This window comes from Zootoca vivipara, chromosome 2 (genome assembly GCF_965207765.1).
Source record: "Zootoca vivipara chromosome 2, rZooViv2.hap1.1, whole genome shotgun sequence".
NCBI classification, from domain to species: Eukaryota; Metazoa; Chordata; class Lepidosauria; order Squamata; family Lacertidae; genus Zootoca; species Zootoca vivipara.
Window position 1 is genome coordinate 10,030,960 of NC_142584.1, and position 26,493 is coordinate 10,057,452.

At 46.5% G+C, this 26,493-nt stretch overlaps 1 protein-coding gene across 1 annotated transcript in view; it reads right to left on the reverse strand.

Annotated features, from left to right (window-relative positions):
- The window catches only part of LOC118081524 (TBC1 domain family member 15-like), a 176,055-nt gene that overhangs the window by 38,785 nt on the left and 110,777 nt on the right, over window positions 1–26,493 (reverse strand). The gene's annotated exons all lie outside the window — the stretch shown is intronic.

Genomic DNA, 26,493 nt, shown 5'->3' on the forward strand with positions numbered 1-26,493 from the left:
GCAAAATAAATAGAAAGAACATGAGATGTTCTGCTTGCAAAGTATGTGCTTTGCCATTGAGTTTCAGTCTCTTACCAGACCATAGTAGTCATTATAGATATAAGAGTACCCTTATACATGATTTGGTGGGGGGGGGGCACCCAATGTCTAAAAAGGAATCTAGGTACCAGAACCTCAGTGTGTGTGGGGGGGGGGGAGAGGTTTTCCTAGCCCGCAGCTTGAGACCTTAAGATAGTGATTCCCATACTGTGTATCAGAGCACATCACAGTAGTAATGAGGCAGAAATTTCATTGTTTGCTGGCCTTTTTACTTAACAATGGTTATATGAATAACCCAAAATAGCAGTGCTATTTTTACAAAGCAGATAAACCTCTGAAGGCAAAAAGAATTTGATCCCCATTGTCTCTCCTCTCTCTTCTCACACATACACTGCTGTCCTAAAAAAGTAAGACTGCAATCCTATACTGTACAGGATTAGCGGGGAGCAAGTCTCATAGAACTCAATGGTAATTACATCTGAGAAGGGAAGGGTTGCACACACACACAATACGTTCCTGGAATCCTAAGAATCCTGGGAACTGTAGTTTACCCACCACAGATCTACAATTCCCAGCACCCTTAAAAAACTGTTCTTGGTTTGTGTGTGTGTGGTTTTAATGTATAGTGCATATGCAGACACATATAGGCATTAGTTTTTGATGCAGCTTAAGAAATTGATGTCACTATTAAGCTGCAACCCTAAATCCACTTACCTGGCAGTAACCCCAATGAGCTCAGAGGGATGTAGTTCTAGGTGGGCATATATAAGATTGTAATGTCTTCCTGTGTAGACAGCTAAATGTACCTCAGCGCACAGAAATGTGCAAAGACAGACAGGCCTGAAATATTTCTCCCATGCACATGCATTCATGCACACATACAAATGACAGTACTGAACATAAAAGGATGGCTATACTCTGCAACAGACTTCCTTCAAAATTCTGCAGCCACGATAATAAATTAAAACTAAGCTCAATTTGCATGCACATACTTAATTTGCATAATAGGGTTTTCCTCTAATAAGCAGGCTTCATACAGTTTTGGGCCATTTTTATGGAGTTCTGGGTAGAAGAGGATGCTGAAGCCCTGCAGGTGGCCCAGAAGATAATCTCAAGGTGACTTCTGTTCTACAAGTCTACATTTCCTGTACTACCCCATTGATTATAGTGATAGGTGTACTCTTGTATGCAAGGAAGGTACATCTGTGTCAAGGTTCTGAGTTTAGACCAGGCATCCCCAAACTGCGGCCCTCCAGATGTTTTGGCCTACAGCTCCCATGACCCCTAGCTAACAGGACCAGTGGTTGGGGAAGATGGGAATTGTAGTCCAAAACATCTGGAGGGCCGAAGTTTGGGGATGCCTGGTTTAGACCTTATTCATGCAGTGTGCAAGCCGTGGGAAAAGTCCACACCCATGAATTCTCCACACGCACCCGGCCACATAAAAGTGTGCTTGCAATGTGCACTGGCTCACTTGCATTTCAACACAAGCATCCCAGCAATCCATGGGCTGGGTTGATGAGCTGCTGATGTGCTAATCATTAGCAGCTCATGGTACATGGGAATGTGTCCAGCATTGCACATGGTAAAAATGATCTGGCATGGACAGAAAGGCTTCCCTCCTGGCCTATATAACGTAGAAATCAAAAACGTGCGTGATAGCCCAAAGCAGCAAATTTACATTATATATGTTGCATAAAAAGACAAAAATGCACATAGCCCTTGAGCTGAATGGGCCTTCCTTGCGCACAATAGTAGCCATATTACCACATTCAACGGAGGAATCTAGGAGTGATAGAAATGTTGGTCTGGAGGTCACCTTGAGATGATCTTCTGCATCATCTCTCTTCTCATTCTGAGGTAGGATTACTAGAACGTAAACCATCCTTGACAGATGTTTATCTAGCCTGTTTACAAAACTCCCAAACTTGGGAGTCTCCTCAGCGGTTGACCGCCTTGTTTTTTAATAGCCCCCTTTTAATGTATCCTGCCCATTATAAATCTTTTCTTACTGTGAGTAAACACTCAATGGGCCCTTCCCCTTTCCTTTCTCCTAGATCCTTCTCCCCCCCCCAAAGTCTTTATCACTTCCATTGCTGCCCTCTGAACCCTGCCCAGTGTTTCTACATTGTTTTTAAAGGCTTCAGGACCCAAATGTGTATCCATTACTCCCACTGAAGTGCCACTTAGGTCACAATTAGGATTGTAATCTTTTCTGAAAACAATTCAGCTCTCAGCGCGTCCATCGGAACACATGGGATGGGGTTAGGGATGCCAAGGGCCTGAGATTGTCCTGGACAATTGAGGAAACAATGGTGTAGATTACCAACGCCCAAAAGTTTATACAGTGGTACCTCTACTTACGAATAACTCTACTTACGAATGTTTCTACTTACAAATGGAGCTCCATCCGCCATCTTGGATGCGGTTTAGATAGGATTTTTTCTGCTTACGAATTTTTAGATAGGTTGCTTCGACTTACGAATTTTTTCTCCCAATGCATTCCTATGGGATTCGACTTACATTTTTTTTTGACTTACGAATGTGCGTTCGGAACGCATTAAATTCGTAAGTAGAGGTACCACTGTACGTTGTTGAACTTGGATTGATATTTTTTGCCTGTTATATAAGGTACGGTCACTGATACACAATTGTCTCTGATGCATGGATGTAACCTTTGGTGGGAGGTGAGGTTACCATGTGACTTTATAGAGTTCTTTATTCATAAGTGAATCCTAGAAGGAAATCCCACCAAATTTAATAGAACTTACTCCTGAGTGCTTAGGACTGCAGTTGCAGCACCCGTTTCAAAATGTGGTTCCACATGTCCAAAGGATGCTACCCACACAGGGTAGGCCCGAGGATGCATAGAAAAACCTCCCTTAAGTAATTTTTTTATAGACAAGGGCACCTGATACATAAATTGTGCCCCTGCACAATTTGAAGCAGGCTTGTACTGATGAGAACAATGATTTTAGTGTATTACCTACCCTTCACCATCAGGTCCCAGGGTGGGTTACAATAACTTAAAATCCAATATTAAAAACAGTTAAAATCCAATATTAAAAACAGTTAAAACAAATTTCAGTCATAATAATAGGATGGGCCATACAGCACCTAAGGTTTCAATAACACAAGTCTATTGGGGTTAGAACAGATTTCCACAACTAACCCCCCAATATACTCATTACTTCTCTGTGACACAGTTACAAATATCCAATGCAGTAGTGATACTCTAAAGCAGGCATCCCCAAACTCGGCCCTCCAGATGTTTTGGGACTACCACTCCCATCATCCCTGACCACTGGTCCTGATTGCTAGGGATGATGGGAGTTGTAGTCCCAAAACATCTGGAGGGCCGAGTTTGGGGGGGTGCCTGCTCTAAAGCAATCAGAAATCTTTGGAATCCTGCAAGCTAGCAGTCTCAACCCCTTTAACCATGCATTTGGTGAGTGAATGCCCTACACACACACTTTAAATGTGTGAGGAAACGTCTCTTGGAACCTCCCCACACCTGCCCCAGTATCCCATGATGTTTTGAAATAAGCAACCTTTGGGTCACTCGCCAGTTCAGAATCACATAATGGCAAATGCACTAAAATGTTCCAGCCTCCGTCTTGCAGCTTTCACATGTGTGGACATTAGCAACTTCCGCTTGCCCTAAATGCGCGACTGTATTCTTCCTGTGTGAGCTCTTCGCTTGACCCACCAGAGGGCACCATCTTTCAGACCAGGTTGTGGAGCGCAACGAGGCAGACTGCAGATGGGGGGGGGGAGGCGTCTGTGCGCAAGTACACGGGTGCATGTGAACAAATTCCCTGCATGGCGGAATTATGCGTTTTGTTTAAAGCACACCAGTGTGTAAATCTAGGGGCTACCAGGATGGGTCGTTCCCAGTTTGCTCTGTGTGCAAACCAGACATAGCTGCCAAGTTTTCCCTTTCCTCGCGAGGAAGCCTATTCAGCATAAGGGAATTCCCCTTAAAAAAAGGGAAGAACTTGGCAGCTATGAAACCAGAGCCTGCTCCACATAGGTTGATGGTGGAGACGCCTCTTTTGCTGCACTCCACCCGCCCAGCCCCGAATTGCGCTCATTCATCCCTTGGTGGATCAGACCCGTCATTTCTGGAAGGCAGAACCGGACCCTTCCCTGGGAGGGTATTATAAGGTGGGGGGGAAGTCACAAAGGAAGACCCCTCTGGGTGGGGAAAAGCAGATGGGATAATTGCCTTGGTTCAAAGGGGCTGAGGGGGTCCCCTTCCAATGAGGCCTAGGAGGGGCAATTCTGTGTGAACAGCGCCGCTGCAGATGGGGCTGAGTGCAGCGAGACAACAGGCTCACAACCAAGTGCAATAAAAGGCCGGCAGCAGGCAGCCATAAATACCTTAGCAGGAGGCCTGGCGGCGGAATGCAACTCCAGAGCAGGCTGCGTCTCGCTGAAGGCCTCAGCCAGCCAGTATTTCCCCTCCATCTCCTGGGCCTCTCAGCTGCCCTAGCATGGGTGAGGCCGGCGTTGGGTGGGTGGCTGGGTGTCGGGGAGGCTGTGTGTGTGTGTGTGGAGGAGGCCAGACACTTTGTTACTCTTCAACAACAAAGCGCAGGCCCGGAGATGTTTATCTGCTGTGACTGGGCTTGGGGGGCCTCTGGGGAGCTTTGAGAATGAGGCAATTACGAGGCAGACTGTGATGGGTTTATGGCCTACTTTTGGGGAGGAGGGGAGAGGCCTTGCCACATCTCGTATGGGAGAAAGGCGCCCGCCAGCTTAGGGGGAGAAAATACAAAAATTGCCGCTCCGCCCGATTCAGGTGTTATCAGGGCCAAGGGGACTGGCTTTGGCCTGCAATCATACATAGCCTAAAAAAAATTAAGGCCACAGATATACGAGTCCGGTTGACATTTAGCCTGCAACCAAGAGTGCAAGAAATATCCCCGGAGAACGTTTCCTTCCAGGCAGCCACCCCCCGTACAAGTGTTGCAGGAAGTCAGCTGTGGAAAGAGTATTGGCCATGCTGGTCTCGCTCATGTATGATTGGTAATGCACAGGAGTCGTAGGGGGAAAAAAGTTGGCAACTCGGCATTCCCCCTGTCCCCCAACACTGTCTTGTTAATTCTGTATGTGCAGGGTTGTCTTTGCTGAGCAGGACGTAGCCAGGCTCCGTTTTCCCATTGTGAGGAACAAAGGTTGTGCGCCTGGGCTCTGTGACAAAGGGACATGTCATTATACAGACTCAGGTAAAGACAGCAGCAGTTGGGTGCTGTATGTAGCATAAAAAGGTAAAGGGCCCCTGACCATCAGGTCCAGTCGTGACCGACTCTGGGGTTGCGCGCTCATCTCGCATTATTGGCCGAGGGAGCCGGCGTATAGCTTCCAGGTCATGTGGCCAGCATGACAAAGCTGCTTCTGGCGAACCAGAGCAGCGCACGGAAACGCCGTTTACCTTCCCGCCAGAGCGGTCCCTATTTATCTACTTGCACTTTGATGTGCTTTCGAACTGCTAGGTGGGCAGGAGCTGGGACCAAGCAACGGGAGCTCACCCTGTTGCAGGGATTCGAACCACCAACCTTCTGATCAGCAAGCCCTAGTCTCTGTGGTTTAACCCACAGCGCCACCTGGGGATAAATGGCAAAAAAGACATATCTGTCTGGGAACACTCGACTCTGTGCAGGAAGACAGGTGTACATGTCTACACAACCACCTGCTCCTTGTCTTACAACCACCAAGATCTGGCCTAGGATTTATTTCTGTCTGTTTATTATTACATTTGTATCCCAGCTTTCCCCCAAGAAGCTAAAGATAGTGTACGCGGTTCTCCCCCTGCCAATTTTATCATCACAGGTAGGTTTGGCTGAGACAGTGACTGCCTCACCCAGGCCACCCAGCGAGCTTCATGACTGAATAGGGATTTAAACCCTGGTCTCCCAGGTCCTAGGCTGACACTCTAACCACTGCACCTCGCCGGCTGCTTCTGATAATGAGATGCATGCAAGATGCATTCAAAGGAGATCACAGATGATGTGCTTTTAATAGAAGAGAGGGGCCAGAGTCATGGTAAGACACATGGTTTCTAGGCAGATTGGGAAGCCAGTTTTTATTTGGGGGTGGGTGGGGTGGAATTGTATTAAATTAGTATTAATTTGGCATTTGAAAAATGAATAAAAATTAATTGGCAAAACAAATAAATAAATGTGTCTCTGCAGAAATTTCTGGTTTCCTATGCACTTGACTAGAAGAAGGGAGGGGCTATACATTGAAGTATATGTCAAAGCATGCCATCTCAGTGCCCTATATAGTGCATCAGCTGCTGCCATAGAGAAGAGTTGTTATATGATACTGCAGCATTTTAGGTCTTGATTTGTCTAAGGGCCAGGGATCAAAAAGAGGTGGAGTCTGTGTAGAAAAGGTGAAATACTTCTGGCTGGGGTGCTGTGCACCAAGGAGGCCAGTAGGGGGCGATCAGGATTATGTGACGCGTCCTGTCTTTTTGCCAGGCTGGTAAAAAATTGATGTTGGTTCCCTGCAGGTCATATATCTGTCAGACAAAGGTCCCTCAGTTGCATTCAGCCTAGCCTACACATTTCAACTTGCAAAAAAAGATGCCTGAGCATCTGGTCATTCTGGCAACATCTCCAATTTTGCTGGGATTCTCCGGAACCACTCTGGAACAGCAGCTGAGAAAAGAGATGGAATTACTGGCAATTCTTTAAATGAGCCATATGCCTTTAAGCATATCTCTTTATATAATTTTCTTTTTATTTTGTCCTGGGTGATTTTTAATAATAATAATAATAATAATAATAATAATAATAATAATATCCAGCAACTGTCAGATTTAGATACTTCCTTTTTTGTCATACATATATATATATGGTGGCGCTGTGGGTTAAACCACTGAGCCTAGGTCTTGCTGATCAGAAGGTCGGCGGTTCGAATCCCTGTGATGGGGTGAGCTCCCGTTGCTTGGTCCCAGCTCCTGCCAAACTAGCAGTTCGAAAGCACGTCAAAAATGCAAGTAGATAAATAGGAACCGCTCCAGCGGGAAGGTAAACGGCGTTTCCATGTGCTGCTCTGGTTTGCCAGAAGCGGCTTTGTCATGCTGGCCACATGACCTGGAAGCTATACGCCAGCTCCCTTGGCCAATAATGTGAGATGAGCGCGCAACCCCAGAGTCGGTCACGACTGGACCTAATGGTCAGGGGTCCCTTTACCCTTTATATATATAGGCAATGGTACACAATACTCAAAATAATGTGTTCCACTCAATAGCCTTTAGTTTGTGGATCGGATTAAAGGATTTGGTGAAAGCCTATAGTCTCTCCTATCTTGTGAAGGTGAGCCCTGAAACTAAGGTTTCTAGCTAGACTACACACATACACCTGGAGATTCTGTGCCAGAAAACATCTGGCTACACTTTGTGGGTCACATGACACAGCTGGTAACCCATCCACAAAACACCTGGCAACTAGTAAGAAGTCTTCAGACATCTGGAACTCCCTATAGATGGCAGCCATAGGGTCTGGAAGCTTTGACTCTTCCCAGCAAAACAGATGTGGCACTCGGTGGAGCCCATCTGTTGGTCAGAAGGACAAGCAAGCAGATGTTCATCTTTGCAGATGAGATGTGGACAAGGGAGTAGTTATGATAATCCCCTTTGAATTCAATCTGGAAATCCTCGGCACTAGTGCAATATTTAATCTTTAATCTTTAAAAGTCGTGTCTCGCCTTTTCACATCCCCAATACATTTCCAAAGTGACTCACGTCAAATATTTTTTTAAATGGAATGCAACCAATAGGCCTCAATTTGAAAGAAGGTGCAGTCTAAAACACATGAGCCATATCGGCAGTGATAAGTGTATAACCAGGTCCTCCAAATGTTTGTTGAAATAAGTGTCTTGGTCGGCCCTGACCGGGATTGGGACTATGCAGATAGGAGTTCACCTGGTTGTCAATGCTCCCATTCATTTCTTCGCAGATGTGTGAGTGGTTTGCAGTTGGCAACACTGTTGTTCAACACCCCCAAAGCTTTGATGGTGTCACTAAATAGGCACATGTGTTCTATGAAATGATGAGTTTGTGAACGGTTGCTTTTCGCTCGAATGGGAAAGAGTATTTGGGAATTTTTTTTTCTGTCTTGATCCATGCCTGCATTTGAGTACCATCCCCCCCCCCCAAAAAATCTCCCCAAATAGCACTTTAGGAGTGCTCTGTTAGAATTTTTATTCTGCCATCATCCTTTGAACCTACTGGAAAGCAAGTCAATGAAACAAAAATATATAATGTATTTGCTCAGACTGTTATTTCCTAAGACCATGCTTGAAGCAAAAGAATAGCCACTTTATTTCTGCCAAGTTTTAAGGCCGAACAGCAGTTTTTATCTTGGTTCCTCTGTCTTGTTTGTAGATTTTAATCTTTAATTTACAGTTGATTATGTGCAAGGCCTTATCTGGCTTGAACAGGAGTTAAGGGCTTTGCAAGGAGTTCTGCTTCCATCTTACAAAACTTTTTCTAATTATTGCCTGGAGGAAGTGTGCATTTTGCTCTGCTTTCATCTTGCAGTGTTTGACCTACCCTTAGTTACCAATAACTATATTCAGGAAACCTTGATAAAACAGTAAGCAAGGAGGAAACAGTGCTTTTGTGAGGCTGCTTAATACCCTGTTTCCCCTATTTTAAGACGTAGTCATAAAATAAGCCATAGCAGGATTTTTAAGCATTCAAGGAATATAAGCCACTAGTATCATGAAGCCCGTTAAATTAACGGGTGCTAGAACAGACCTGTTGCTCTAGCAACCTCGGGGACATGCGCAGAGCGCATGCCACCGCATGCCCGTCGCATGCCCGCGAACACCCGCCGCTTCAACAGTTCCGCCCATCCGTCCGAAGTCTCTGCGCTCCAAGTCCCAATGGCTGTCAGTGGGGCACATGTGCAGTAGCGCAATCCCACGGACACAGGGACTGGACGCAGTACACTTGCACTTTATTATATAGGATACCCTGAAAATAAGACATAGTGATAGGCGCAGCAGCAATGCCGGCCGTGGCAAGAGGAGGAGGAGGGGAAAAAATAAGACATCCCCTGAAAATAAGCCATAGTGTGTGTGTGTGTTTTTTTAGGAAAAATAAATATAAGACGGTGTCGGTATTATGTTTGAGACCTGGCTCACTGTGGCCGGGCTTTGGCATGCCCATGACAGTTAAATCCATTTAGGCTTGTAGTGTAGTTAAGACTATGCTACAAACAGGGATTTTGCTGCTCTGCACCCAGATAAGTTGGAAGCTCCAGTGACTATGACTAGCAGTGATGCATTGTCTTCCATATTGTGCCAAATGTTGAGTGGCCCCATCCAGCAACATTGGTTAAAGGGTCAGTACTGATGGCTCTCTGAAATCGATATACTCACCGTTGATACCATATTTTACACTGATCTGATCTTGGGTGACCACTTACGAATTGCAAAAATACAGAGGAAACAGATTTGCATAACATTTGCATATACTAATTGATATATATATACAGATGCAAAATTAGAAGTGATTACTATAATTCAGAGAGAAATACAATACATCTCACCATAGTCGGGAAGACTGGGACCAAGCAACTTATGTGATCGCTCAGTCTGCTCTCTCCAGCTGTTAACGAAGCGCAAACACTTATTTATCTTTAAGTCGGACTTGGATAAGGTAGCCTTTCAAGTAGATTGCCCTTCAAATAGACGACTTGTCGAACAGAGGACTGTCCTCCAACATTCCTTCAAACAGAAGATTGCCCTCTGTAAAGTAAGATGCACAGCCACTCTGTTATGATGTGAATGTGATTATTTTGCAGCAGTAGGCCGTCTTCTGAGGGAGTGTGGTACATGTCAGGTCAAAACAGCTTCAGATGGACACAGGCAACCCCCCTCCCTTGGCAGCACCGCTCCTCTACCCTGAGGGTCATCTAATCCAATCCAGGGATCTCAACACCACATCTGCACCCCAGTAGTAAGCAACAAGCTGTCATTCGGGAAATGTTGTCTTCATCTCCTTTTGAGGAACCTCTGATAAGCTTGCAGTGAACCAAAGTCTTTCCAGGAAGACAGCCTGGTTTGAAGCCCATCCTGCCCTAGTCCATACAAGTTCTAGCTCTTTGTGAGAATCATGGAATCGTAGAATTATACAGCTGGAAGGGTCCCCTAGTCCAACCCCCTGCAATGCAGGAATCTTAGCTAAAGCATCCATGACAGATGGCCATCCAACCTCTGCTTAAAAGGATGAAGGAGAGTCCACAACCTCCCGAGGGAGACCATTCCGCTGTCCAGAAAGTTCTTCCTGATGTTAAGTTGGAATCTCCTCTCTTGTTTATAGCACCAGTTGCTAAAGGACTGGCCACTTATGGTAAATCCTGAAAGATCTTCATTGACTCCCAGTAAGTTTCTGAGCACAATTCAAAGTGTTGGTGCAGACCTTTAGAGCCCTAAACGGCCTCGGTCCTGTATACCTGAAGGAGCGTCTCCACCCCCACCATCCAGCCCGGACACTGAGGTCCAGCGCCGAGGGCCTTCTGGCAGTTCCCCCACTGTGTGAAGTGAAGCTGCAGGGAACTAGTCAGAGGGCCTTCTCGGTACTGGCGCCTGCCTTGTGGGATGCCCTCCCAGCAGATGTCAAGGCAATAAGCAACTACAGTGGTACCGCGACATCCGAACGATTCGACTTCCGAAGGTTTCGACTTCCGAAGTCGATAACCCCAGAAGTTTTTTTGCCATGCGCCCCCTGCGCAGAAGCGGCGCACGTGGTTGGCGCATGCGCAGAACGGGCGCTTCGAAAACCGAAGACTTCGACTTACGAAGACGGCCGCGGAACGGATCGTCTTTGTAAGTCGAGGTACCACTGTATTTTACTTTTAAAAGACAACTGAAGGCAGCCCTGTTTAGAGAAGTTTTTAATGTTTAATGCTGTATTGTTTTTAATATTTGGTTGGAAGCCGCCCAGAGTGGCTGGGGAAACCCAGCCAAATGAGCGGGGTATAAATAATAAATTATTATTATTATTTATTATTATTATTATCATTATTAGGCCCTTCCCAAGCTTCCCAGGTAGGCTTTGCACCTTTCCTAACCTGTGCTAGTGTAAGACAAACATCTACAAGTGTGAGCCGGTTCCCTGATGTTGGAGCCTCTTTGTGGCTTCAGCTGCAAATGCATAGGAAGGCAAAATCAGACTGCGGTAAAAGTGAACGGGGAGGCAACGGTTGCCTTAGAAAATGAGTTTTGAAATCCATTACAACACCGCCAACATCCGACACATCCTTGCTTGAGCCTGAATAATCTTTCATTTGAATGTTTGTTTATTTATGATCCAAGATTTATGTCCTACCTTTCTACGAAACACCCACCAGATGTATTGCAATTGGGGTGGATAACTAAAGACACTAACTGTGATAAAGCAACAATGCAGCCAGTATCAAGCGATACACACACACACACACACACAAAACAGTGTCCAAGGCAGGGAGAGCGCAGAACACCTTGATGAATAGCTTCATCAGGTGCGAAGGGTGATGGTAAAGTTAAGAGTGCAATCCCAAGCATGTTTACTCAGAGGCATGTTTACTCTCGAGTAAATGGGTACAGGGTTGCCAGCCTCACAGGTGATCTGCTCAGTAGTCCAATGGGGCTTGCTTGCTCTCAGGTAAGCATTTGTAGGATTGCACCATTATTATTTTGGGGGACGAGGCGCCCACTTTTCAGCAACCCCATCCTCTTCCAAAAAGCGGAGTTTATCATAGGAACAACCCCCGGCCCAGGTGGTGATAAGCTGCTCCCTCCAGGCTTCCCTACCTCAATATTGTGATCGTGCAAAAGCAGCCTGGGTCGTCGCACTCTTTTGACTGCCGAGATCTGCTTCCCCGCCCGCCCCTTTGATGTAGGGCCAAGAGTCGCTCTAATGGGAGCTGCTTAAATTTTACAGTCCCATAAACCATAATGGAGAGACACTAAACGCCCGTTTATGGGTCGGGAGCGAGGCCGGACGGGAGAGAGAACGGCCTCTGTGCTTGTGTGAAGTTTCCTTTCCGGGCTCACTCAAGCTTGCAATCAAACGTTTCCCTAGGAAATTCCTCCAGTCGCCTCAATTTCCAGTGGTTGCATTTCAACAATCTGAAATTTTGCAATCTGAGTCAGGCGGTGAGCCTGCTCTCCGTGTTGCAGTGCATGCGAAAGGCGATGGGAATTCTCGACACCCCCCCCCCCACCAACGGCGGACATTTGCATAATCGGGGCGAGGTCTTCTAACACTGCACAAAAAACGTGGGAAGTGAGACCCTGTGCTCCGTTGTTCCCGTGACTGTCCAGCAGGGGGCAGCATACGCCCGGCCTGAAAAGGAACTAACTGGGACAGGAAGTTACTACAGTATATTTTGTAAGCTAGGGCTAGGAGGGTCACCTGGCTTGGGTGGGTGGGTGTGTTTGCGCATGTGCTTCGATTCCCCCCCAAAAAAATATTTCAGTAATTAGTATTGTGTTTAGATAAGGGGTTTCTTGCATATCCTGCTAAACTAGAAATTCATGGCATTGGCGAAGACACTGGTAAAATAGCCAACTTGGAGCACGTTTACTAGGAGAAAGCCCATTGTGAATGTCATTAGGATGACACTGCAGAGATTGAGCTTTGACTTGTTAGGGAAACAAGAAGTTGCCTTATAGCAAGTCTGGTTGTTTGTCCATGTCTAGGGTTGCCATATTTAAGAAAGTGAAAATCCAGACAGTGTTCTTGAAGCTACCAACATGAGTTTGACCAAACTGCGGGAGACGGTGGAAGACGGGAGTGCCTGATGTGCTCTGGCCCATGGGGTCACGAAGAGTGGGACATGACTAAACGACTTAACAACAACAATTTTTAACTGTTTTGTTGTGTTACGAAATTGTCACTATGCTATATTGTTTTGCTATGTTGTTAAGAAATTGTTTTTGTAGTGTTTGTTTGAAATGTATTTCTGTTTTCTTTGCTGTAAGCTGCCTTGAGCATGATTGTGTGTGTGTGTGTGTGTGTGTGTGTGTGTGTGTGTTTCAAATAAAATCTGCTGATGGCAGTAACTGTATCTGGTGCCTGGTGCCACACTCCAGCAAAAACCCATTAATAGGTTATCAACTTTTCAAGTGGCCTCTGTAGTTGTTTTACCTTGAATAGCTGATCTATAGCAATTAGCAAGCGAGGAGGGGGGACGACTTTATGCTAGGAAATGTCTTGTCTGTTGATTCCTGCTGATGTTTATGGTGCTGCGAATAAGTTGGTAACCTTAGATGTGTGAGTGGTGGTGAATTCACACAGGTATTTATAAGCCAATGGTTGTGAGGTGTATAGCCAATCAGGGCTAGGGATTTTGGCACAATGCTTATGATGTTGTTTTCACATTTTGGTAGTCCATTTTTAAAAACTTCTTTCCCCTAAGGTACGAGTCAGCCCAGGACACTTCAATCTCCATAGGGCTCTTGCATATAGAAATTCATTATTACCCTCTTGGCATCTTGAATGCATATGCACAAGAGATCTTGGGTGTACCCAACCACACACAGGGCCTACTCATGTCAACATCTTTCACCTGGTAATTACAGGGTGAGTTCATCAGCAGCTGTCTTGTTATAACTGAGATCAAAATTATAGATAATGCAGCTGAAACAAATTTGCCGCAGGAACTCTCCTCTGCCAATTTCATGTTGGTTATCCCAACAGAGGCCAAATATTAACCGGATAGTTGATCTCTGCAAGAATGTGTGAGTTTTCATTGCCTGTCTATATATATAGCTATTCCTGAGGGTAATAGCATTTTTGTAGCCCATTATCTATTTTTGTATATATAAATCAGTTACCAGGGGTGTAGCGAGGCGCCGCGATACCCGGGGCGGCAAATTGCCATGCCCCCCGGGGCGCGGGGGCGCTATGTAACGACACATGCGTCGCTACGTAGAGGGGTATCGCGCCCCCTGCGACTTATAAATGGAGCCTAAACGGAGCGTCCAGGCTCCGTTTAGAAGTCGCAGGAGGGGGCGTGCGCGATCCCCTCTACATTGTACGCATATGCAGCGGGATGCTGCACATGCGTGCTATGTAGAGGAGGAGTGTGCCCCCCTGCAACTTCTAAATGGTCCAGGCTCAGGCACCGATTGCGGGGTGGGGGCGCGGCCCCGAGTGCCACCCCCCTCCAGCAGGCACCCGCGTGGCGATTTCGGCAGGCACGTCTGCAGCTTTCTCCCCCCCCCAGGCTGCCGTGCAGAGGCGAGAGGCGGGGGCGCTGCCCCAAGTGACACCCCCTCCAGGGCTGTACCCGGGGCAGACCGCCCCCTGCTTGCTCCGCCCCTGTCAGTTACTAGCCTGCCAAAAGAAGAAGAAAAAAAGCTAGCCTGCTATGAAGTTAGTACCCTGTGTTTGCATGCCGACCAGTGACCATGGAAGAAGGGAAGTTCAATTTTCTCACTTGCCTGAATGAAATTCCAGGTTGCCTATAGCTATCAGATTTGTTGTTAAATACAAGTCTGCCACAAATGTTTGCTCATCAGCATGTTTTCATCTGCATGCATGAAATTTTGTGTTTGCCATGCACACACACACTTCTTTTTAAAACATCACTTTCGTGTGTGAAGTAAGTGTGCCTGTACACGCATGACACACACAGCTGTTGTGAGTCATAAACGCTATCTGGAACCGTATGTAACACATTTAAAGCGCACACGCACGCACACACACACACACACACACACACACACCTGAAAAAGACCAATCCTGGGAATGGTAGTTTACCCTTTCAATGAACTACAGTCCGCAACACCCTTAAACTACAATTCTCAGGATTCTCTCTGTGTCTGTGCACATGCATGGTGTGCAAACCCTCTACCTCATCCGCTTGGGGTAAATTCCTTTTGGAATGTCTTCACCAGAAAGTTTATTCTTTGCCCCTCACCCTTTGTTCGTTCCCACATTTGCAGAGCTCCAGGCTCTTTTAAGGCATCAAAGTGAGCAATGTTCATTGTTGGGACAGGAAAGAGAGGAAACCCCAGATCACTGTGGGGTAAGTGAGTATGCCTGTAGGTGTGGGTGTGCCGTGATCTCTGGTGGGACCTTCTGAAGGAGAAAAGGTCACTCTGAGGTGTGTGAGCCTACTAGTCTTCTTCCCTTGTTCTGATAAATGACAGGGCACTTGCTAATGAAATGTACAAAGGACACCTGTTTTTAAAGAGCTGTCCAGGAATGCCTATGACTCGTGATGCTTTGCCCAGTGAAAGAATGCTGTTTGCCGCAGACTCTCCCACTTTCTTGTTCTTTTTACTCCTGCTCACTGTGTTGACTCCTGTCCTAATATAGCAATGAAGTCAAGGAGTGTGTGTGTGCGTGTGTGTGTGTGTGTGTGTGTGTGTGTGTACATATCCATATTTCTAAGATAAACTTCAGCTCATGCACCGGCCAGCCAAGCATTCTGTCAATCAAACCAACAGACCTCACCAAACAGTTTGCAGGAAGCGGACATTTGCTTTCTTTGAATGTGGCTGGTTAGTGGGAAAACTGAATTAGTGACTCAAGAGAGCAGCCAGGGGAAGGCCGCTCATTGCCTCTGCGGCAAACTGCCCCTTTCCCACCCAAGGGCAAGAAGCATTCAGATATAGCAGTCCAAAGTAGGAGGTGGGCAGACTGCATGCTTCACATGCAGAAGATCCCAGGCTTCGTACCTGACATCTCAAATAGCTCAGTTGGTTAGTGTGTGGCGCTGATAACACCAAGTTGGCAGGTTCGATCCCCGTATGGGACAACTGCATATTCCTGCATTGCAGGGGGTTGGACTAGAATGATCCTCAGGGTCCCTTCTTAACTGTATGATTCTATCAGTCTCCACTGGAAGGATCTGTGCAATCTGGCATAAATAATATTGGGTTGAAGGTGCCTGAGGATCTGTGTTGCTATAAAGTAACTTTATATTCAGAAATGAGGAGGTGATATTTTCCCTAGGGCAGGTGGGAAACCTGTGGCTCTCTGGATGCTCCCATCAGCCCCAGCTAGAAGAGCTAATGGCTGCAGGTACCCACCCTTGCTCTAGGGTCGCATGCACACCAGATATTTAAAGCACACGGCTTTCCCCAAAGATTCCTGGGAGTTGTAGTTTGTTAAGGGTGCTCCAAATTGTAGCTCTTGGAGGGATATACTACAGTTCCCAGAATTCTTTGGGGGGAAACCATGTGCTTTGAATGTATGGTGTATATGCAGCCTGCATTATTCGTTTGGCTAATAGCTAACAATATCGTCTTAATGAGTTTTAGAAGGCGATTGCTTAAATTGACATGGGGGACTGGTTACAACCAGCTACTAGACACATTTCGCATGCTCAGATAAGGGATGGAAATAAAATCGTTTCTCAGTTTGAATGCAGCCAGCTAAAGAGTCTCTTGCTTGCTCTGGGGGGGGGGGTTCTAAAGCAGGCTTCCTCAACCTCGGCCCTCCAGATGTTTTGAGGCTACAATTACCATCATCCCTGAACACTGGTCCTGCTAGCTGGGGATCATGGGAGTTGTAGGCCAAAAACATATGGAGGGCCGAGGCTGAGGAAGCCTCTTCTAAAGGGATGCTGTTATTCATGGGAACTGTTCCTGCTTTAAAAGCTACAGTAACCCTGTCAGGTTTAGTGAGGTTGCTTCTCCTTGCCTTGGGAGGAAATGGGTAACCAAGCCTATTGTTCTAGTGTACCTGAGAAGTTCTACGTGTGAAGATGTTTGAGCTGGTTGCTCCAGCTCAGACCTCATGGCTCTTACAAGCCACTCTTGAGTTCCCGTACCAATAATTTAGGAACCTTGTAACTAAGCCAATTATTACCGTCTGTGCAACTTTTCTGAAGCACTTGAACCTGACCTTTGAAGAGGTTGCAAGTAAACCATTTTTTAACTCACCAAACATGGTTTTTTTTCTGTGCTAGGGGAAGAGGGCAGCTTTGGAATTCACTTTAAAGGGCATATTTTAAATGTCTCACAGCCTAACTTTCCACACTTTTCCTTTGTTGTATATTTTGTGACTTTAAATCTCTCCTGGAGTTCTCTCAACAAAGAGAGATCTTGGCATCTAGGAATTCTCCTCTTATACCTATTTTTTTTTCTTGAACCAACGTTAAGGAACCAGTAGTCTCTTCTAAAAGAAGCTGATTCTGTTCAAAGCCCTCTCTTGAATGTTAATGCTGCATCAAAATGCTGAGCCACTGCTGCAAATTTCAGAGTCGTATTTTCAGACCGGGGAAAAAAAATAGGCATCTTGGTGACTTTGTGGGGGACTGCAGTGAATCTCAAGGGAGGGGGTGCTAAATTCACCGGTGCTACTTCTGACTCCCCACTGCTGCCGGCCACCATTCCCCCCTCCAGAATGCCATAGAACAGAACCATATTTTGACGCAGGTCTGTCAAATTGTGAAGCATTCTGGAGAGACAAACACAGTGTCTAGCAACAGAGGAGCTGCTCCTCCATAAATTTGTCTAATCCTCTTTTAACGCCATCCAAGTTGGTGTCCATAACTACCTCCCCTTGGAGAGAGCTCCTTAGCTTAACTATGCACTGTGCGAGACAACCTCTGAGATCAGCTACGAGTGCCCTGCTAAGTTTAATACGTGTGTGACACAAATGACTATGACAACAATGGAAAGTGATGTGTTCCAAGTCATTCATTAAGAGAGCCAGTGCAGTCTCGTGTTTAGGGTCTGACTAGGACCTGTGAGACCACAGTTCAAATCTCTCCTCTGCCGCTAAGCTGACTGAGTGATCTTGGGTCAATCACTGTCTCTCTGCCTTACCTACCCCACAGGGTCCTTGTGTGGATAAAATAGTGAAGGGGAGAGCCATATATCCCACCTTGAGCTCACTAGAGTAAAGCCAGGATATAAGAACGTAATTAAACAATGAGTCCCAACTCCTTAATCCTGCAAATTGACCAGGCTTCTTCTAGATTCTATTTCTTTATTTTTTCCCAAAACATTCAGCTTTAAAAAGCACACAAGGTCCATTTCAGCAACTCATCATATTAAAGAACTTCAGTTAAAGGAACTGCAATACAATTCCCCAGTTAAAGCAATGGCGCAAGTCTTGAAAGTTAAGAACAACAAATAAAAAGTAAAGTTGTAATTTTCTACGATAGTAAAGTTGTAATCTTTTGCATACTTGCTTGGAAGTAAGCCCCATCGGATGGACTGGTGGTTGGGGTGGGAAGAGAAGTTCAATTCAGTTCACATTTAAAGGTGAGTCTACATAATTCACTCTTTCCAAAACACTTTGCAAACTGAAACTCGGCCATCCTTCAAAATTTGCTCTCCTCTGAATTTTGCAGTGCAGTGTTCCAGCCGAGTGATGTGTACTAGAATAAAACATGCATAAAAATGCATATATTAGTGATAATAAAATGAGATAATGCATTATGTTAAGCAAAACATAAACATATAGGGAAATATGTTTCCAAAATATGCATATTATGCAAAACTGCATAAAAGCACTTGGATGTTAAGAGAAATTTGCATTAAAATGCTACTGGAATTTCATGAGGATTTTTTTTTTTTAAAAAAAAAGCACAAACTGATGTGGAAATGTGGAGAACTGAGCTTAAGATTGGAAAATGAGAAACTGAAACAGACGTATTTGCCCTACCTCTGCATAAACCAGCATTGGACCACACTGTAAATCAGATCCTGTTCCCACCCAACAGCTGGCCAGTAGTAACCCAAGAACTGCAAGTCGAAAAGCTAGAAAATGCAAAAAGCCATTAAGAGGCTCAGGAGGTTTAAAAGGCTTAGGCACTTGGTGGTCTTCTGTGGACGTATTCCAAAAGTAGGGGGAGTAGAGCTTTGAATATCCTAAAGTCCTATTGAGATGCTTCCTAGCTTATTCGTTTTTCAATCAAATAATTAATCAAAACCTCATGAAGTTTGCCCTAGAGAGGAAAACCACCACCCTTGCTTTGAAATGACCCATTGTTTGGGTTTCCAGAGTCCTGAGGAGGCAGAACACAGAGCAGATCCTCGCTTGGGCTTGGTTTTGGTTGGCCCAAGAGATGTCCTTTGCTGCCTGAAGCAAAGGACAAGATGGCACCACCCCCATCCCCTTATTCCACTTAGAGGTGCTGACGGGAGTGGCAGCCAAATCTTTCTGTGGTCATGTACACGCCAAAGAATCCTGGGGACTGTAGTTTGTTAAGGGTGCTGGGAGTTGTATCTCTGCAGGTGTGTAAACTACAGTTCCCTAGATTCTCTGTGGGAAAGTCATGTGCTTTAAATGTATGATGGGATGGCTTCTGCTGCTGCACCTGAGGGCAGCAGGCTACCTTAGGGGATGCAAGGTAGGCTGTGAGGCACGCACAGTGCTGGTACAGCTGAGGGGCTTGTGAAGAACAGCTGGGTGTATGTTCGTGCAGCCACCCCTCTCCAATTGCCTAGAAAATGCTGCCTTGGTCTGTCTAATGTTAGGGCCGGCCTTTTGCCTAGTAGTCTATTCATATAGAACAGGCTTCCTCAAACTCGGTCCTCCAGATGTTTGGAGACTACAATTCTCATCATCCCTGACCACTGGTCCTGCTAGCTAAGGATCATGGGAGTTGTAGGCCAAAAACATCTGGAGGGCCAAGTTTGAGGAAGCCTGATATAGAAGGATGAAGTGGTAGAATGGACTGAACCATTTGTTGATAGAATGTTGATAGTGGTAGAATGGACTGAACCTCCATTTCTGGAGGCTTCCCTATGTCAATTAGGTAACTCTGCAAAAAGAAAAACCAGCATAGCAGGCAAAGGACTTGGTTAGGAGATTGAACTCCCTGCTATGTTAGTATTGTATTTTCAGTGATTTTGTTGCAGGGGGGGGGGCATTCAGAATTGGTGTTCCTCACTTGTAATGCGGGTGGCGCTGTGGTCTAAACCACAGAGCCTAGGGCTCGCTGATCAGAAGGTCGGCGGTTCGAATCCCTGTGACGGGGTGAGCTCCCGTTGCTCGGTCCCAGCTCCTGCCAACCTAGCAGTTTGAAAGCACATCAAAGTGCAAGTAGATAAATAGGTAAAGTTCCAGTGGGAAGTTTAAACGGCGTTTCCGTGCGGTGCTCTGGTTCGCCAGAAGCAGCTTAGCCATGCTGGCCACAAGACCTGGAAGCTGTACGCCAGCTCCCTTGGCCAGTAAAGCGAGATGAGTGCCGCAACCCCAGAGTCGTCTGCGACTGGACCTAATGATCAGGGGTCCCTTTACCTTTACCTGTAATCTGAAGTTGCACACTGGTTCTTCCACTTCAGTCTGATGGATGTGTGGCCAAGGCTTTGCGCGGACCTTGATATGTGGCCTGGCTTTTACAGAAGGCAGTGCTCCCTAAGATCTACTGATCTTTTGTAGAGAGCTAGGTTTCTCTATCGCACAGTAAGCCCTGCTTCCTTCACCTTTGCACCTGTAATAACATGCATCCAGATTGGAAGCTCCTCTCCACCCCCCTATTGAGGTAGTTGTTAGCTTCACCACTTGCACACCTGTGGCCCATCTGCTCATACGTTTGTCCAGACCTTTATCTTATTTGTTCGTAGTTTAAAAATCATTCTGGAGTGGTGGCTTTGTGATTGACATAAAGGTCAGCCATTCAGTGTTGTGTGCCCTTAGTGCAGGCACCCCCAAACTCGGACCTCCAGATGTTTTGGGACTACAATTCCCATCATCCCTGACCACTGGTCCTGTTAGCTAGGGATGATGGGAGTTGTAGTCCCAAAACATCTGGAGGGGCGAGTTTGGGGGTGCCTGCCTTAGTGTATGTGTCATGTGGCTTTGTGATGGACACGAATCTTGATCAACTAGTGTCCTGCAAGTCCAACTTCTGCTAAAAATTAGGAGAACTGATCCCCCCCCTAAACTCAATTGGTGACAGTGGCGGGCACAGGGGAGGTTTTATATGTGCCCCAAATGCAGTGAGCATGCTTTCACAGTGGGCTAATCACTAACATTATGTATCTCTGGACACACCCTCTGATATGCAGGGCTTCATAGCTTATACAGTGATACCTCTACTTACGAATTTAATGCGTTCCAAATGCACATTTGTAAGTCGAGTTATTCGTAAGTAGAGGTACCACTGTAACTATAACCTTTAACCACACTGCAAGCAAATAAATTGAACAAGGATGGTGATGGTAATAGGTGGAACCCCAAGGACAGGAGGCAGAAAGCTGAAATCGGGGGATTTTTGCCAGTCCCACTTTTGTGCAGGAACTCAAAGCCCCTTTTGAAAAAGCATCGTCATGAGTCACAGAGCAGAGAGGGGGCCTGAGCGGTCAATCCTCATTGCCACGAAAGGTTAACAGGAGAGGCCCAAAGGTTTGATGCAGTGTCTGCTGCTCAATATATTCATTTATGATCCGGAGAAGGTGGGGAGGAGAATGAGTAATGAGTTGGAGGAAGCTGGCGATGACACCCAAATAAATTGAACCAGCAGAGCTGGTGGAAGGGCCAGGCTTGCTGTGCTGCTCTTTTAAGGCTCTGCTGGAGAGTTTGTGATACCAGCCGAAGAACCAAAACTGGGAGGGCCAAGCAATAGATGTATCTTGGTCATGGGCTGATAGCTCGCCAGGTAGCTGTAGGTGTGGAACAAGATCCAGCTGCTACGTAGGAGAGATGCTGAGCTTCCACCTTCTCCCATGGGCCAGGGAATTTGACAGGGAATTGAGGCTGCTGTCACCTGCTGTCCCCATGATGTCAGGCGACTCAACTTTAAAGGGAAGAATAGGAAGCAGATTCCAATTCTTTCCTTCCTTCCTTTTCTGTCAGGCTTTAACTTAAAGCTGGGGTACTGAGGGAGGGAGGGATATCCTTGAAGAAAGCAGGGAATGACTGCAACAGGGAATTCTTGAGCAGGAATTCCATAGAGAAGCCAACCCCCCACAGGGCTTGCTGTAAGCACCTATCAGCTGGTTGGCACTTGCAGCAAACCCCATTTGGAACAGGGTTTGGCTGTGCTATAATATCCTATCTGGCATATTGTCTGCCAAAGAAAATTTTTTCCTTTCATTGTCACAGCTGTGGCTACAGAGGAAGAACTTTGCACTACCAGCTTCAATTCAAGATGGAACTTTCCCCCTTTTTGGGTGGGGCTTGAGTCTCCCCAGCATGGGAAGATCTGGGCTGGATGATAGGATCAGGGCCGGCTCTAGGTAGAGTCCCGGTGGCGCGGAGCGCCAGGGCACCGGGCCGGTAGGTGGGGCGCTGCACAGCGAAGCCGCGCGGAAACCATGCTGCATGCTGCGAGGGCGCCGGAGCGATCTCCACCACTAAGCGCCAGGGCGCCCGACCTGCTTGAGACTGCCCTGGATAGGATATACAGATATAGATATAGATGTAGATGGTATAGATGATATAGATATAGATATATATGCACCAGCTTTTTGATTCAATCGAAGACTCTACAGCAGGGGTCAGCAAATTTTTTCAGCAGGGGGCCGGTCCACTGTCCCTCAGACCTTGTGGGGGGCCAGACTATATTTTGAAAAAAAATATATGAATGAATTCTTATGCCCCACAAATAACCCAGAGTTGCATTGTAAATAAAAGGACACATTCTACTCATGTAAAAGCACCAGGCAGGCCCCATAAATAACCCAGAGATGCATTTTAAATTAAAGAACACATTCTACTCACGTAAAAACATGCTGATTCACGGACCGCCCGCGGGCTGGATTTAGAAGGCGATTGGGCCGCATCCGGCCCCCGGGCCTTAGTTTGGGGACCCCTGCTCTACAGAAAACTTCATTTTAGTGGTGGTTTGAAGTTTCCAAGGCCCGTTATCATACAGCACAAGTCATGGGAAAGTTGGCCACGGTTTGCAAAGAACACGCTGGTGGGCCAGTCTCAGAGACCTAGTCTAGTGGGACTAATTAGGGCCATGGGCTGCAGGTTCTCCACTCCCTCTGCCAGTCCACTGGGTTTCCATACTGGTCATGGAAATGGAAAGCTCACCCCCTCATCTCTGCCCTTCCTCTGTCAGCCTGTTTGGTAGAAGGCAAGTCTTAAAAGGTAGATGGTTTCTTTGGACGTCAACTAAAGGCAGGTACAAAATACTTATGCAGTGGTACCCTGGGTTACAAACACCTCGGGTTACAAATGCTTCGGGTTACAAACTCCGCTAACCCGGAAGTAGTACCTCGGGTTACGAACTTTGCCCCAGGATGAGAATGGAAATTGCGTGGCGGCGGCAGCGGGAGGCCCCCATTAGCGAAAGCGTGTCTCAGCTTAAGAACGGTTTCGGGTTAAGAACGGACCTCCGGAACGAATTAAGTTCGTAACCCGAGGTACTGTCGTTGGAATTGTGCTCTGGTCTATGGGGTCACGAAGAGTCGGACACGACTAAATGACTAAACAACAACAACATCTATTGCAAAGTGATGCAATCACCTAAGACTACAGATGTTGGAGGGCAGTAATAGTTCCTCCTCCATAGCCAGTCATCCCGAGCTCTCTGGACATACCCCTGTGTTGGAGATCAGGGTTATGAGTGCTACAAGCGCTGCTTTGCACCCTCTCAGCTAGCCTGCTGCCCTCAGGGCAATGGAGGATGCCATCTTGCTGCCAGTGTTACAAGTCAGATTCATTTGCCAAGAATGTTGCTAAGCATTTGCCAGACTGGTCAGCATCTGCGGATGGAGTCGGGGAGGCGTCAACTTGTCCTTTGCTTTAGGCAGCAATGTTTCTTGAGCTGGCCTTGGGCTGCTTAGAATTATTCATTGATTAACTTTATATCCTGCCCTTCTTCCTTCAGGAGGCAACAATGGAATTAAACAGGACTGGCTCTAGGTAGACCCCCGGTGGCGCAGGGCACCACGGCGCTGGCCCGCCAGGAGGGCGCCGTGAGCTGCGCCCGCCCGCTGGCTGGTCCGCCGGTTCGACACACAGCTGCGTCCACGGCAACTGCGCTCCGCCCGCCCGCCCACCGCACTGGGAAACGGGGCGGGGGGGCACCGGAGGGATCCGTCGCTCCACAGCGCCAGGGGCGCTTAAGACGGCCCTGGAATTAAAGAACTGAATTGAGTTCTCACAGAGGTCCACGCATGGGCATAGCCAGGGTTTATGTTAGTGGGGGGCAAGCCTTTTGGTGGGGGGGAAGGAACCTCACTTAGCTATGTATTTTTATTGATTTTTATTGATTGGGGGGGGCAGCTCCACTCCTGGTTGCTCCAAATTTCCTTTGTCTCCACAGCTTTATTTAAGGGGAGGTCGGGGGAGTGGCATGTCAGAAACCCTTGCTGATCTACTTCAAATCACCCAGAGATCTACCAGCACATCCTGATCTGCCCCCCCACCCCGCTTTAAATTTCCATCCTTTTTTAACGACTTTGTGAGCAAGCTGCATTTTAACACAGAGGTATTAGCACGTCTAGTAAGCCCCAGAGTGCCTTTAAAATCTAATGCGGTTAACTAAGAGTGTATATTGCATAATGTGGAATCCGAGTCTCCTCCACTAGGTGGCACTTTGGACCATCATCTTAAGTAGTGCTGCCAGGCAGATTGAGAAAAATGTTTGACACTGCCAAATGTGGATGAGCAGAATTTTGGGTTGGTGAACAGATCCTGCCCATTTGCCTGCTGGCATCTTGAAAAACAGCGAGATTCAAAATTCACAGAGTGGGCGGCCTCCAGAAATTTCAAGTTTCAATTTTTTGCATCTAGGAAATGCTTTATAAATTGCTAAATATGTCTCTTACTTTTTGTTTGTCTTCTGGCTTTTAGACACTTAAACTCAGTCTTTTCTCAGATGAAAACAAGGGAGAGATCTTGATTATTATTCTTTATTTTATATATATATATAAAAATCTGTAGAGATAGGAAAAGGTAATGGCACATGGTCCAAATGTTGGTGGTCTCATTAGTCTCACTGAAATGGAGAGAGAAAACTGGTGAGATTGTAAGTTTTCACTGGATATGCACTTTGTCTTGCAGGAAATATATTTTGTTGTGAAGGGTGGGGCTCCTCTTTCAAACTAGGTGTCCGAATCTTCCTGGTCCATTCCTCATTTCCTTCCCCCTCTAGAACATGAGTTTTTCTAGTTGGTTCCATTTCACATGATATACCAGGTGTTTAAACATGTGCAAATGATGAAATTTCACTGATCAGATAAGGCTGGAGGCCAGAAGATTCATGATCGGTGTTTTTCCCCAATGCACAGTTTTGGGCAGACAGTTTTTCGAGGGTGTCAAGAAGCATATAGACAGCAGGGCTGTCCTTATGAGCTGCTGTAAAACAAGAGATTCCTAGTTCCTCCCTCACAAGGATACAATTCCCAGGGATAAAGCAATTACTGTAAAATTAGGTGTAAACTCTATAGTGTGGCTATATCCCAAGGCTACAATTGCAGGTGCTTCCCTGAAAGTTCGTTCTCTTAACATTGCCAGGACTTACGTGCTAAGCATGCTTGAGACAGGATTTCAACGACTGTCATAGATTGTTCTTAAACCTTACAGTGTTGAAAGCCAAACTACACATTGTGCTATAGGTACTTTTAACTAATGCGTTCAGAAATGGTCATGCCCGGGGCTTTTTTCCAGCCAGAACTCAGTCCTGGCAGTTCTCAGGTGGGTGCCATTGCCATTATAAAAGAACAAGGGAGGTGTTCACAGTGAGTTCCGGCACCTCTCTTTCTAGAAAAATAGCACTGGTCAAGCCCCTTTCTTTGGGAAAAGGAGCTACACAAGGAAGGGGACATTCCAAACTGGGACCATAGCTATGGGGAAGGAGGGGATTAACCCATCTCAGCTTCAAGTGGTAATTTTCAACAGGGAAACACTGGAGGGTGGGGCATACCTGCCAAGTTGCTGTCGGAGAAATAAGGGACCGGGCCGGAAGTAGCAGACCGGAAGTAGCGCTGCCGTCATTTTGGAACTGGGCGGAGCATGCTCAGAAGTGACTTTTGATGCTGCTTTGCCCAGTTCCAAAATGGCTGCCGCGCCAGAATAAACCGGGGAAAAACAAAAAAAATCCATTTTTTTCAGCTAGGAACAGCTGGAAAAACGGGGATTTCCCGGGGAATACGGGAGACTTGGCAGCTATGGGGTTGGTGTTAATCTCCTTGCACTATTTCATAGCACACAGACACACCACCATGCTTTGGTTCTGAGCAGTGGTGCAATTTAAGTAATATTAGACTCTGGGCTTAATGGTTTTTCAGCTGGGCATGTGCCCTCCTTAGATGGTAATGTGCTTTCCTTAAAAACGTGGGAAGCTAGCAGGGTTTTGGGGGGGCCTTCCTGCTCCATCTGTTGAGCAGAGCCCTGGCTTTCCACCCCAAAGTCCCACCCGGAAAGCACCCGTGGTCCTGAGTCTGTTTTGGCAGGGAGCAGCAGGCCTGCTGGTTAAAAAAAGCTGCTTTTAATGTAACATAGAGTTTGCTCCCTTCCTGGATAGGAATGCCAAAGTGTTTTAAAGCGCTTAATTTGAAGGGTGTCCAGAATTTGCAGGCGAT